This window comes from Petaurus breviceps, unplaced genomic scaffold, assembly GCF_028583685.1.
Source record: "Petaurus breviceps papuanus isolate PSGF00001 unplaced genomic scaffold, PetGlider_PUasm1.0 688, whole genome shotgun sequence".
Classification (NCBI taxonomy): domain Eukaryota; kingdom Metazoa; phylum Chordata; class Mammalia; order Diprotodontia; family Petauridae; genus Petaurus; species Petaurus breviceps.
The window spans coordinates 6015999-6028484 of record NW_027186457.1 but is presented as its reverse complement, the minus strand read 5'-3'; the positions used below and the strand labels follow the sequence as shown (position 1 = coordinate 6028484).

General features: G+C 39.2%; 1 protein-coding gene and 1 long non-coding RNA gene across 4 annotated transcripts in view; one reads left to right on the top strand and one right to left on the bottom strand.

Annotated features, from left to right (window-relative positions):
* Positions 1-12486, top strand: part of FAM124B (family with sequence similarity 124 member B) — a 43271-nt gene that overhangs the window by 9033 nt on the left and 21752 nt on the right. Inside the window, exon 2 of one of the 2 annotated variants that reach the window (XM_069104539.1) lies at positions 10714-10976. The exons of the other annotated variant lie outside the window; for it this stretch is intronic. The gene's annotated coding sequence lies outside the window, so the exon portion shown is untranslated. The remainder of the gene's footprint in view (positions 1-10713; positions 10977-12486) is intronic. 2 annotated transcript variants of the gene reach the window in all.
* The window catches only part of LOC138174337 (uncharacterized), a 12574-nt gene continuing 5878 nt past the window's right edge, over positions 5791-12486 (bottom strand). For both annotated transcript variants that reach the window (XR_011171673.1, XR_011171674.1), the window contains exon 3: positions 5791-9787. This is a non-coding gene — a long non-coding RNA (uncharacterized lncRNA). The remainder of the gene's footprint in view (positions 9788-12486) is intronic.

Sequence of the window (12486 nt, the reverse complement as noted above, 5' to 3'; positions counted from 1 at the left end):
TGATTTGCTTATTGAATAAAGGTACATTTTTTTGTTCACATTTACCTGTTTATTAAAATTGCTGTCAATGTTCATTAAAATAAGCCCTCCCCTGAAAATAAGGCCTCTGGTGTTTTTCTGTCCAAAAAAAATAATAAGACAGTGTCTTATTATCAGGAAAACATTGTAGCTCATTTGTATGTTTTTTATTTGTTTGTTACCTGACCCATTATTATATTGTGAGCTCCTTGAGGGCAGGGATAGATGGTCTTTTGATTTATTTTGTATCCCTAATGCTTAGCCCAGTGCCTGGTGAACATTAGATATTTACAAAATGTTTATTGATTCTGTATTTATACAAACCTCATCTATGTGTTGGTAAGTTAATTTCCAGGTAACTTATTTGGCAGTTTTTGAATAGAAGATCTTTCCTAGTTTGGGAAACATATACTTTTAAATTCAAGTTTATAAATCTCATTGTACAGTAAATAACACATCCATAAACACACATACATTCACTGACACAGCTATGCCTAACAACATATGTTATAATTGGAACTCTTTCTGCTCAAGACAAAAGACACCTCATGGATGTCATCTGTTCTTTTTTATTCATTATTTATTTAATATTCTTTTCTTTTTTAATTGAATTCCAAATTCTCTTCCTCTCTCTCACCTTTCCCTTGCCCACTGAGAAGGCAAGCAAAATCATATTAATTATCCATGTGAAGTCATGCAAAATATTTCCATATTAGCCATTACTCCCTCTCAAAAAAAAAGCCAAAAAAAAAAAGGAAGAAAGTGAGAAAATTATGCTTCGATTTGCAGTCAGAGTTCATCAGCTCTCTCTCTCTGGAGATGAATAATTTTTTCATCCAGTCCTTTGGAACCATCTTAGATTATTGTATTGATCAGAGTCTTTCACAGTTGATCATCATCCTAATGTTGATCTTGCTGTGCCAAATGACCTCCCGGTCCTTCTCACTTCATTTTGCATCAGTTCACATAGGTCTTGCCATGTTTTGTTTTGTTTTTTTCTGAAACACCCCCACCCCCCAATCATTTCTTATAGCACGATAGTTCTCCATCACAATCATATGCTACCACTTGCTTGGCCATTCCCCAATGGATGGGCATTACTCAATTTTTAATTCTTTGCCACCATAGAAAGAGCTGATATAAATATTTTGGCACATGTAGGTCCTTTCCCTTTTTCTTTCATCTCTTTGGAGTATAAGTATAGTAGTGGTATTCCTGGGTCCAAGGGTATACACAATTTTATAGCCCTTTGAGTTTATCTCCAAATTTTTCATCTGTACTTTTAGTAGAGGAGGTAATAAGACAGCCTAGGTTCAATGTTAATTACTTAAGACAATGTTCATGAAAGCTCAATGTTCATAACTGCCTTTAACTCTTTCCATCCTGTATTTTGTCCCAAGCAATGTAATCTTCATGAGAGCCAGTATAGTTTTGTTTTTGTGTTTATATCTATAGTTAAATTGGAAAAGAGAAAGAAAAGGGGGAATTGGAGAGAACGAGGAGAGAAGGATAAGTTCATATGTTTATAGCTAGAAGGGAACTTAGAAGACCCCCTGTTTTACAGTTGAGAAAACTGAAGCACAGAAAGTTTAACTGACTTTCCCAGGGTCACAAAGCTAGTAAGTTTCTGAAGCAGGTTTTGAACTCATGTCTTCTAAGTCCAAGTCCAAAGTCCCATCTACTATACCATGCTGCCTGTCAAAAATCACTTATGTTGGTCCAAGATCATACCTGTGCATCACTTTTCTACCAACATGATTAAGGGAAATAACATAGTAAGACAGAGTGAGGAAAGAACACATCCTCCCCTCCACACACACACATTTTATAGTGAAAAGTGCTCTGGACTAGGAATCATAAGACAAATCTAGGCTCCCCCAAGAATTAGTCTTGGACAAGTCATCCACTCTTGGTCTCCGTGGTATCATCTGTAAAATGAAATGGATGTCCAAGGTCCCTTCCAGTGTTAAGGATCTATGATATGACGAGTGAAGTCCAAAGGATAAGGCAATAAAGAACCTTCATTTAAAAAGAGGAAAGTGTTTGTAAGGTCAAAAGTTGGTTAAGGGGAAGCTGCTAGAATGAATATTGTTGTGTACCAAGAAGGCTTAAGGAAAGAGCACACTGAGAACCAGGGCTGGGGGTTGGGGATGGAGCTAACAGTGGTTTAAGAAGACAGACAAGACTTCTAGAGCTGGAGTGATCAAGGCAGACTGGCTAGGAGAACAAAATCCAGCCAGCAACAAGGCTTGGTTGCCAGGATCACTTTAGGGACCACCCAGGAAGCTTTTCACCTATGTCCAGGAACCAATCCCAGTACAATATAACCTTCAGGGCAATAACTTGCTGCTCCTAATAAACTCTGAAAACTGGTCATTCATGTTGTTATGGAACTTCAACTCAATATGAATGAATGGTAGTGGCATCTGTGGATGGTTTTCTAGATGAGGATTTCAGGAGTGTGAACAGCCAGCCTAGATTGTCAGGTGCCAATCAGAAGGAAAGGTATTACCAGAAACCATACATAAAGGATTTGTCTTCCTCAAGGACCACAGATAGGGGGAAAGAAATAACTGACTGGGGGTGGAGAGGGTGAACCATTGTGTGGAACTAAAGAAAAATTAGGCAAACATGCTAAGCCAGACAAGGGTTAATTTTGAGCTTCAACTGTGTAACTACTGCAAGTTGCACACCATCATATAGTTTGTACACCACAGTTCCTTACACTGGCCTGTTGAGAACATTTGGATTTTTGTTTTTGCTTTGCTCTGAGATTGGGCCTCTTTATCTTACCCAGGCTGAAATTTCAATAGCCATTTATGAACCAGACCCCACAGTGATTGATGGGGAAGCTTTGACCTGCTCTGTTTCTGCCCTGGGCTGATTCACCTCTCTTTAGGCAGCCTGGCTGTGCCCTCCTTCTGAGGGCTCTCCATATTGGTGCCAAGCTTGGTGTAGTCACCCAGCTGGCTTTATAGCCCACTGCTGTTCACAACTCCCAAAGTCATATGGTCCTCCAGCCTCAGCCTCCTCAATAGCAGAAATTACTGGCTTGGGCCACCATGGTTGGCAAGTAATGTGGCATGGATGGCTTATTACAGAGAAGAGTGAGGAAGCATAATGTGGGGCTAGGCTATAGTACTAACATCAACATTGAAAGAGGAGAAACCAGTTAATAACTTGGGCTAGGGACATCTAAGTGACCAGAGGTGAACTTGGGGAACTTAGTATCTAAATGAGCTTTGGAATGGGTTTTGTAATATGTAAAAAGCAATTTATAAGTATGAACACACATATCTTTCAGTTCTAATTGTGTGATATAGATATAGGAGATATTTCCCCTCAGTTGAGTGTGTGTGTGTGTGTGTGTGTGTGTGTGTGTGTGAGAGAGAGAGAGAGACAGAGAGACAGAGAGAGACAGAGAGAGAGAGAGAGAGAGAGAGAGAGAGAGAGAGAGAGACAGAGAGAGAGAGAGAGACAGAGAGAGAGAGAGAGAGAGAGAGAGAGAGACAGAGAGAGAGACAGAGACAGAGAGAGAAACAGAGAGACAGAGAGACCCTCTCCTCCCCCCAGTTCATCTTTTGCTAACTGTGAATCATGGCTCATCGTTAGAAAATTCTATACAAGAATTTGTAAAGTTCTTTTTAAAGAGCTTTGGCTACTACATAGTCCAATACTCCATCTGAAAAGGTACCAAATCCAAGGTGGAAGGAATGGTGTAATAGAAGGTGTATTTAGATTACATGTGATTGTGCTGCTACCTGTTGAATGGAAGGAGAAAACCTTGAATCTATGAACAGTTCCTAGATAGTATTGCCAGAAAATGACCTTCTCTGCCTTATCAGACTGATTAATGAAATAATTTAAACACTAAGTTACTATTACTCCAGGTTTTCCGCCCCTAGAAAATGTTCCTGAGCTTAAACATCTGTCATCTTGCTGCATTTGTAGTTTATTCTTGAAAGCCTTCATTTCATGTTAAAGATTTCTAGGTGAACAAAAAGTATAAAAATCAGTTATTTGGTCATCATGATCATAACTCAAAAAAAAAGTTAGAATTAACTGGCACATTCAAGCTATATGGGAAATCTTTAAATCAGTGAGTTGGTCCTTGAGCCAAATGTACATATATTTTGGCAAAAAATCCTTTTTTCCTCACAAATTTTTGTTTCTCTGTGATTGGAACAAATTAATTTTATAGATTCAAACTAAATAATATACATGTAAGGCAACTAGGTGGTACAGTGGATGGTGTGAAGATGATGAAGACTCATCTTCTTGAGTTCAAATCTGACCTCAGAGACTTACAAGCTGTGTGGCCTCAAACAAGTCCCTTAATTCTGTTTGCCTTAGTTTCCTTATCTATAAAATAATCTGCAGTAGGAAATGGCAAACCACTCCAGTATCTTTGCCAAGAAAACCCCAAATAGAGTCATGAAGAGTTAAATATGAATGAAATGACCGAAAAGAAAACAAACACTCGAACATAAACCAAAAGGCCTAAACATCAAAATGCATTACACGAGGGTGAAAAAGTGGGAGTCAGAAAACCTGGGTTCCAATCCTGATTCTGCTCCTTCATAGCTCTGTGACCTTAATCTCTCTGGACTGGTGTTCTCATCTATAAAATCGTGGTGCATGGGGATGGGAGGAGCAGACTGGGTGTTAGACTTAGTCATTTCTAAAGCTTCCTTCCAGCTCCAGGAGCACGTGGATCTTGGAGTCAGAGAATCTGCATTCAGATCCCAGTTCTACCACGGACTAACTTCTTCCCCACCTGTAAAATGAGAGTTGGCCTGGATGAAGTGATCTCCCAACATCCCCTTCTAACTCCATACCTATGACCCAAATCTTGTTATCCAGAAGGAGAGAAGGAAAGAGATGGAAACATGCTCATTGTTAGTCATTTTTCTTACTTCTGAAATGCCAAGCCTTTCTTTTCACCCTGGTGAGGTTTAGTCAAACAGATCCTGTAACTTCTTGTTATGCCTGTTTGAGTCGTATTTAAAATAAATCAAAAAACCCTAGCTCAGCTTATCCCTCAGGAAATTTATGTTTATATTAGGAGCCAAAGGTCTTTAAAGTGCTTTACAAATGATTGTTTTGGGGGGCATTGGATAGTTGCAGGAAACTAGCAAAGGGGTGTATGTATATACACACACACCCACACCCACACCCACACACACACACACACAATGCCAGAAATGGGAAGAGAGGACTGAACATTTTTCTCCAACCAGGATTCTTTTGTCTGCTATCCATAGCAGAGGCTTTAAGATTTATTAACCAAGGTGAAATATCTCACTAAGCCCACTTCATTTATCTGAACTTGTATGAAATTCATACAAACTCCATTCAAAAAAAACAAGGACTTACTGGGTTCCCGTCATATATGTCCAATGCTTATGTAAAAGAAACATAAGATGTGGTCCTTGTTCTTGGGGAGTGCATGATCTAGTTGGGGATACAAGATAAAACTACATGGAATAATTAGTGAGCGTGAAAATATAATAGCAGGAGGCAGCTAGGTGGTTAGCAAGGGATGGTAAGATTCAAACCCACAGTCATTAATGCCGAATCTAAAACTCTACGATCCTATGAAAGTGCCAAAAGTATGTGGTTCAAGGCATAAGTGCTTTGGGAATTTAGGAAAGGGGAAGATCAGGGAAGTCTAGATGAATGGGGGAACGGTTTCTGAAGAAGGTGAGAGCTGCTTTGTACTTGGGATGTCAAGCACTCTGGACAACGGGGAGCAACATGAACAAACCCATTCTATGTTTTTTTTTTTTTCCCATGCTATCCTTTACTCCTCCCTTATGTTCTCCCTATTTATCTAATCCCTTGTAGGATCTGGTGATTTCTACTCTTCCAACACCTCTCAGATATATCCCCTTCTGGCCACTCACACAATCCCTACCCTACTACAAGCCCTAGTCACCCTTTGCCTGGAATGTTACAACAGCTGTCTGAGACAGTATGTGGCTTCTCTCCATTGGCTCTTTGTCTTCTGTGTTCAGATATTCTGGGCAACTCTCTTGGATTATTTCCTGTTCGTTTTCTTTTTTTGTTTGTCATCTTCTTCTGGATGATCTATGATCCTTCAGTAGTCCTATGCATTCTTTCTTCAGTATCGACATGTTCTGCTTTTACAGATCATGTGTTCTTTTAATATAATTTCTTTTTACTTCTCTTCTTCCAGATTGCCCTTTATTCCTGTGTATTTGTATTCAATTAGTTGTTAAATATTTTCTTTCTCTGGAGACATTCACCATCATGGATTCAAGTTTTTCTCTTTTGCAACATATTTATGCTGTGTAACCCATAAATTTTGTTTCATGATTCTTATTTCCCTCTTGAACCCTTTGGGAGCATTTTGCTGGGTCTCCACACTCTCCTGAGAATCCAAAGGCCTCTGCCTCATCTGGTGTTGATTAATTTTCCATCGTCTTACAATTTTTTTTTTTCAGAGATGCCTGGATTCTTTTAAAAGCTTTGTAGGCCTTCTTTCTGTAATTAATATCTTCAATATTGATTATCTGCTTGTGACAAAGGTTTTAACTGAGTTTCTTCCTCTTTTTTGCTCACGTTCTAACTCCTTCCCCTTTGATGGGGAAGCTCCAGGGCTGAACCTCAAAGCTGTCTCAGCCTCCTCCCTTCCTTCAGGCTTTGTCCAGCCCCAGTTCCTTTTACTCTCCAGTTCTCTGGTTAATCACTACTCTAGTGGGGCCACGCTTCGACCTCACTACTCCTTAGCCAGGTAGGCAGCATGGAGTTCTGTTCTTTGTTGTCACAGAATGGTAGCATGAAGGCAGGAGCAGGGTGTGCTGGCACAAACTACAGCAGTAACAAGAAAATTGATCTCAGAGCTCAAGCTTGCGGGTCCTATTGTGTTTGTCCTTCGTTTTCAAAGAGGACCACGGCATCAGGGAAATGGTGACATGACTTGATTTGAGTGAGGGGGGTCTTATTGTATTACCTGCCCAAGCTCGGGGGCAGGTGAGGGAGGGGCTGCTGAGTGAGCCTGTTAGGGATTAGACATTAGGTGGTTACCTCATTAGACTTCTTGGTCTCTTGGCTGGCAGAGACAGCTGTAATTACTTCAATCCCTTCTCTCATTTGCCAAGGTGATTTTCTCAAAGCTCAGGTATGACTATTACTCCTCCCCCACCCCAGTGCCAATCATTCAACTCCAGTGGTTCCTGATTTTTTTCAAGGATCCAATATAAAATCTTCTTCTTGGCTTTTAGAGTTCTTTACAACTTAGTCCCTTGCTATCGTGGCGGTGTTCTTACATAGTACTCCCTTCCGTACATTCTATAATCCAGCCATACTGGTTTACGTATCACACATAACACTCCAACTTCTGATCCAGTTCATTTGCATTGACAATCCCCAATGAATGGAATGCCCTACTCCATCATTTCTCTGCTTCTTGCCTTCTCTGGCTTCCTTTTTGACTCAGCTCAGATTTCAACTTCTTTAGGGAGGTATGTTTCCCTGTCCCATCCCCACCACTAATTCTTACCTTCCATCTCTCTCTCTCTCCCCCCATATACATATTATCTATGTATTTAGATAAGATGTTTAGATATATGTATATATACATATATACACATATATATGTATATATCCTAAATACATAGTTGTTTGCACATCATCTCCCCTAATTAGAATGTGAACTCTTTTGAGTTCAGAGAAAGGATTTTTGCCTTTCTTCGTAACCCCAGTGCTTAGCAAAGTGCCTGGCACATAGTAAGTCCTTCCTTAATAAAAGCTTGTTGACTGATTGACATGCTCAAATTTTGAAATTACAATCCTGTTATAACATAACACAAGCATTCCTAAAAATTACCACACAGTTCAAAGTCACACAAAACCCACAGGGCTTATGGGAAAAATGGGGTCAGGGCACAATTCCAGCCACAGACATTTCTTTTCTTTCTACAACATTGTCTCTGACATGGATTCCTTTCTACCTGTTGCTTGAGAGATCACATGTTCACTTGTTTTCTTTCAAAACTTTTATTATTTCAGGCTTCTCCTCAACACTTTAAGCTTTCCTTTTCCATGCACTCCTTGACATTTTTGAACCAGGATGCGTAGACATGTTTGGGATGTTAAATGAGTGAGTTTTTGTTGTTGTTCAGAGAAAAGTTCACAAATTTTAGAAGAAAATAGTAAAAACAACCTTGTGGGATAACACATGCAGCGAGCTCAGGTGGCTGGTAGATGATTAAGGTGGAGGTGTATGCTTTTTTGGGTATTTCTATGTGACTCAGTTTTGTTGGTTATCATTTTCTACATTCATTGAGTGTTTCTCATGGATGAGACCACTTAAGCAAATGCAAAATTCATATTAGATTCAAATGGTTCCCTAGTTTATCAATCGCACTGGAGCAAATTCACATTTAGAAATCAAGTGTCTATATGGGTGTGTCTCATATGTGTATAATTGCCACTTGTGCCACTGGTTGCTTACATTATTTAGTTGTCTAGTACAGTCTGAGTGGACCCTCTAGAATCCTATTAACTATAAGAGACGATGTGCTAATTAAATGCTCGCTATCTTCATGGAGTGGTCTCTATGATTCTTTTTCCCCATGATTCAGCACTGCATACAGGAATTTTGTATTAAAAGACTCTAAGGAAGTCCTATTCCCATGCTTCACCATGACTGGAGTGACTCTTGAGAGTCAAAGCCCGAATGTCAGCTCTGGGGGGGCTTTCACTATAGATTGGATGATTGACCATCCTCAGTCCTTGGGGATTGGACCTCAAGGAACAGATCAGACTTTTCCCTCTCTGGCTTGACTCTATGACCCAGAATAACTCCAGGGAAATATATAAAGGAGAGCTTATGTGTGATACATGTTTAGGTAATTCCTATTTGGAGATAACATGATCCTGTCTAGAAGAGATACTCAATGTGCAATATGGGTATCAGGTAAAAGATTTTACCTGATTTTATCCTTTACCATAGAAATTCCACAAGATGCAAATACATGAGCAGACAGAGAAAATTAAAAACCTCTCATGTAGTACATTACACTCACTATACTCCTCTCAGAAGGTAAAAACAATTTTGTGGGACTGCTGAATAGATATTTCTCATTCTCAGAACTGACTTACCTAAATAACAAACAAGGTCCAGGTAGAAAAAAGCAGCCAGACTAAGGCTCCCCTAGACAAACATTTCTTCCACTGCCACATGCTTGTAATGCAAACTCTCATTGCCCTTCTTTCACTTGGGAGATGTCCTAAAGACAAAAGCAATATGTAAAGAGAAAGAGGTCCAAAATGGAAGAACAGAATGAGTTCTTCTCTGCTCCTCTCCTGTACTACACGGAGAAGCTGACTCTCTAACAGGATTCCATTCCTCTGGGTCAGCCAGCTCCAGTCCCTGAGGACCAGGCAGAGGCACTCACTCTGGCTTCCCAGAAAAGTTCATGACCCTCCAGAAGGTACCAAGTTCACATGCCCATGTCTGTGGGTAGTGCCTTAGCAAGAAGATCAGGTATTCCCCTGCTTGCTTCTGCCACAGTCTGAAGACCGAAGGAATGGGTCATCACCAAGCTTTATTTGTTGTTCTTGCACAGGCTTATTTTACTTTGTTTTAAAAAGCTTTATTGATACCTTCTGTATTTATACAACATCCCCTGTCATCGAGCTCTTCCTTGTAACAAAGGAAAACATCGAAGCAAAAGCTGTTGACACAGCGGTTGCATCCGTGGCTCTATGCAATTCCAAAGCTACCACAATAGTCTCCCACCTGTCCACAGAAAGGAAGAAAAATAGATTTTATCATCATCTACTCTTCTCTTGCCATTGCCAGTGTTCAGAGATTGGACACCTTTCAGTGCTTTTGTTCACATGACTCTAGTTATTGTGTGTTATTCTACTGGTTCTGCAAATTTCACTGTAAAATAATTTGCACAAATTTAAAAAAAATTTTCATTTTCAACAAATACTAAAAATTAAATATATAATTAGAAAAGAAAGAGAAACAAATTTAAATATTTAAACTTCAATATAAAATAAGAAAAGACACGTCATGTTCACAGCAGACCATAGGATAGGATTCAGAATATATAGCAATAACTTTCCATGTCAAGAAGGCCTATATATTAAATACTGTACATTATGTTGAAAGCTGTACCTCTTTTCTTTGCTTCCTTGTAGGTTTTCTTTTGTTCTCTGCTGTATTACTTTTTACTTTGTTCTTTTTACTCCTTTCCCTACCCCATACTATAATTAAGCATGGATACATTTATATATAGATGATATATATATATATGTATATACACACACACATATACATACATATATAAACATATGCTTTCCCTAAGAGATTCTTCTCCTAATCTTTGTTTTTATGTTTGTGTAAATCTTTTTTCCTATCTCCTCTACTTCTATCCTCTACCTTACCTTCTTATTACTTAACTTACACTCCCTCCAGCAAGCCCTCCCTTATCGTCCCATTCCCATAAATCTAAGCACCCTTTTATAAACCCCTTCGACCTGTTGCTTTTCTTCCACATACTACCTTGTCCTCCAATTTGCACAAAATTTACCCTGGTTCTCTGAATGCCATATACTTGTCATTTCTTATGGTGGAATTCATATTCCACTAATTTACATACCACAATTTGGTCTCCTTTTCTCCAATTAATGGAAACCCACTTATTTTATTTCTAGATTCTTTACAACCACAAAACAGTGGCCATAACCTCTCTTGGAGGATATTTAAGTCACAAAGGAATTATGATTTGTACCAAAAGAGATATGCCAACATTGGAGGATTTACAGATTCTTGGACTACTGAAGTGAAGGACCACAGAAATGGTTATGGGATATGTAAAAATAAATGTATCTGTTGGGAAGAGACCTTCCAGGAATAGGCTGGGCATCTTCGATTGAAGCAGTGTTCTCAGATATGGTTACCACCTACCTATGAAGAGGTATGGAGTAGTCTGTCTTATTGAAATTGGTATTCTCAAAGTTTCATTAGAATCTTGGTGTCTTCCAGTTCTACTGTAGTCCAGAATTGATATGAAGCAGTTTTGTCTTAGATCTTTTCCAAGGGGGTTTCATTACTAATGTATCAAAAAAAAACTTCCCAAAACCCAATGTGAAATGATCTCACATATATCCATGGTATCAATATTATGTGCTGAGTACTCAAGTAGTGAGATCAATATTATATTTAGCCTCCAGCATATTAGGTATCTTATCCAGCATTGCAGAAAGAGTTGTTACTATTTTAATCTGTTCTCTTAAACTTTAGATTGGAGAGGAAAATGAAGGATGTGGTTTGGTTTAAATTTCTAGAGTTTCCGATGGAAAGTTGCTGCTTTTAATCAGATACCTGTGTGTTAGCAGGACCCAAATATGCCCGAAGAATTTGGGACAGGATTAAAGGAGGCAAAAGAAAGCTGTGCCAAAAGATCTAGACAATCAAGTCTGTCTAGACCAAAAAGAATATTTCAGAACTCTGCAAATTCTACCGCCTCATTCATGGCTGCCCATCCCAAGGGAGCTCAGCAGATTTATAAAAGTCTCAAAGGGAAAATATTTAACACTCAAGTCCATTTTCTTTTTGAACCTGAAATCCAGTGAAGAACGGTAATTAAAATAGACAAAATTCTGAAAGAAGAGTGATTTTTCTCCTTTGTGATGTGAAGTATTACTCAATGGGTATTTTTTTTGGATCTTCTATCTGAGCTTAAGTATTAAGTTTCAAAATAAGATTGACAGAGAAAAGGCATCTACAAGGAAATTACCACAGGTGTTGAATTGTGGTCAGATAGATCAGTCAACAACAAGTGGCAATATGTTCCTGAGGTTTCTTTTTTCTTTTTTAATACTGTTATTCCTATAAGATGAAGGAAACCAAGAGATCTGTGCAGCCTGGCAGTTTCTAAGCTGAACTTTTGAGACCCTCCACAGTGACTCTAGTTGGGGAGCTCCAGTTACCACCCAGCAACAAAGCTTGGCATAAATATTCCTGTCTTAAAAGAGGCTCGTCCAGAAGCATTGAATTCCTGTGATACTGTATTTCCTGTTGTTCTGGAGCTCACATTGCCAGCAGAGATATAAATCAGGGCTTCTATGTGTCATGCTTTCCTTTGAAGGAGTGGCTGGGTTCTTAACTAATTACTAGGCAAATGCAATAATTACTTTCAAAAGCAGATCTGTAAAATGTTAAACCTGTTAGTTTGGCGATTCTCTTGGTTAGTACTACCATGTTTCCCCGATAATAAGACACTGTCTTATTAATTTTTTTGGAAAGAAAAACACCAGAGGGCTTATTTTCAGGGGAGGGCTTATGTTGTCCTGCCTCAGCTCTCCTCCGCGGCACTGCTCTCAATGGCGCCAGCAAGCAAATCACTGGGGAAGAACAGGATGATGCGCTCACTGCTGCAGCTCTGATTGGATGCAGCTCGGAGCATGGCATGCGTTTCACGGGGG